This window comes from Oratosquilla oratoria, chromosome 31 (genome assembly GCF_046742065.1).
Source record: "Oratosquilla oratoria isolate Oo_2021 chromosome 31, ASM4674206v1, whole genome shotgun sequence".
NCBI classification, from domain to species: Eukaryota; Metazoa; Arthropoda; class Malacostraca; order Stomatopoda; family Squillidae; genus Oratosquilla; species Oratosquilla oratoria.
The window spans coordinates 26,276,839-26,279,338 of record NC_134807.1 but is presented as its reverse complement, the minus strand read 5'-3'; positions in this window follow the sequence as shown (position 1 = coordinate 26,279,338).

The following is a 2,500-nucleotide window of genomic DNA, read 5'->3' as shown; positions in this document are numbered from 1 at the left end:
TAGGCCTCATTAAAATGATAAATAAAAGGTTTGTCGACCACAGTCATTGGTGGGAGAGGGGACAATGAACTGTGTCTGTGGGAGACAGATCCTGATTGCTTCCACCACACAGATCCACGAGGATGGAGGTCGTTCTTTTATATAAAAAAGTAGTAGTAGTAGTAGTAGTAGTAGTAGTAGTAGTAGTAGTAGTAGTAGTAGTAGTAGTAGTAGTAGTAGTAGTAGTAGTAGTAGTAGTAGTAGTAGTAGTAGTAGTAGTAGTAGTAGTAGTAGTAGTAGTAGTAGTAGTAGTAGTAGTAGTAGTAGTAGTAGTAGTAGTAGTAGTAGTGGTGATGATACTATCAATAATAATACCGAAACTGTCATATAAGGACCAATAGGTCTGTTGCCGTTCGTTTGCCCATGTAAGTGCATATAACTACTCCTATTTGGTTATTAGCAAACCACGTATTACATCATGAAATGAACCGAGGTGACGTACTTTGTGAATTTTTGTTCTGGTTGAGAGTAATTGATTTTATTCAGCTGAGGGGGCGTGGTCGATAAAGACCACGTTTTTCTTAAACTTCGTGACGTTGGTACTTCGCTCAATGCTCACATGTTGCATCATCTTACTCACTTTCATCAACTATCAGCCTGCTCTCCACCTAATTCATCTTTTTTTTCATTATACAAACCTCTTTTAAGCTTGATGGAGTATGCTAATTTAAGGAAATATAAGTATATGTTAACGTATACAATTAAATGAAATTAACATTAAATTCGTAGTATGTATATGAATATTTACCATCTTTCACATAACTTTTCATTATTTAGTATTTCTGGATGTTTCTTCGGGATACGTTGTATTATTTCACATAAAAAAGACTGAGAAGATATCAAGCCAGTTCATCATCATAAGTGATAGTTTGTATAGTGTAGTTACCAATAAGTAAATAGATAAAGAGGACGGGTCGCATATGTTCCAGTGCTAGGCTGAGGGGGCGCGAGGCTCATAAATATCTCCACCAACGACCACAAAGACAAGTACAAACGACGGTTTCTCTGGTAAGTGAAAAGGAAGATTGAGTACGCTTTACTAATTACAGAGGAAGCTTCAGTGACTAATTCCTTTCAGAGTATTACACTGCATATAAGAGACTAATTGTTGAGAACTGCATTTGATGAGATTTATGAGCGTGAGTTCAACTTGCACGCGAGGATTTTTTTTTAAACTTAAAAATAATGTCTCGGTCCCTTACCTTTCTATTGTCTTATTGCGGGTCAAGTCAGAAATTAACCCGCAAATATATATATATATATATATATATATAATATATATATATATATATATATATATATATATACATATACATATATATATATATATGTATATATATATATATATATATACGCATATATATATACAGATATATATATATATGTATATACATATATATGTATATATATATATATGTATACATACATATATATATATATATATATATATGCAAACAAAAATGAATTACTTCTCTTTGGAGAGAAAGACACAAACCAAATCATACCAATGAAAAGACTCGGCATAAATGAATGAAACAGATGTTAGCATTCAGAATAAAATGAGATTTATCAATACGGGTGGTTGAAATTATTATTTGCCTCTTTTGGTATCACACAAGATCGCTTATAACTGAACAGCCCAAAGTAAGACAGAACAAAATCACTTGGGCTGTTGGGACAAATGAGAAGTGCAGGATTAAAGCCACAACTAAGCGAATATAAGACCAGAACACTTTCGACTACATCACAAGGACTCAAAAGATTTTTTTAGATATTTCATGAATTAATCTTTTAAGACAGGGAACCAACAAATTGATTATTAAAGATCTCTACATTTTCTAAATTGATATATCAAGAAATATTTACAAATGTATGTATTCTAACAAGATCATCATGTAGAGGAGTCAAAACCATTAGACACTTTATTTTCTTTTGATGTATAAGATGCACTTTTCAGTTATTTTCTACAAGAAAATCTGTGCAGTTCATTTAACTTTTTTTTGTTTGTAAAACAGTTCACAATAATTTTAATAATGGTCTTTCTTAGTTCATAGGATAAAGTAGATGGTAGATCATTTACATCTACATTTTTTCCTCGCCGTGAACATTCACTAACTTCTCATGCAAATGATGGGGTGTGGTGTTGTGAAAGTTTTTTCCATTCACAACTATAAAGATATTGACCTTTAAATTAAATTTTGTTGCATCTCTCTCTCTCTCTCTCTCTCTCTCTCTCTCTCTCTCTCTCTCTCTATTTATGTGACACAGAACTCACAATCATATACTTTCCATTGTGGTCAAGAAGAGGTAATCCCTTTATTCATTGACCTCAGATGAGAGCAGCAATATAACAATTAGAAGAAAAAAAACAGTTATACTAACTAAAGCCTTTCCCATTTTCATTGTTTAATTTTACAGCCCATACCTACCTTCGGCTGTTTCTGTTCTCAGTAAGAGAGCT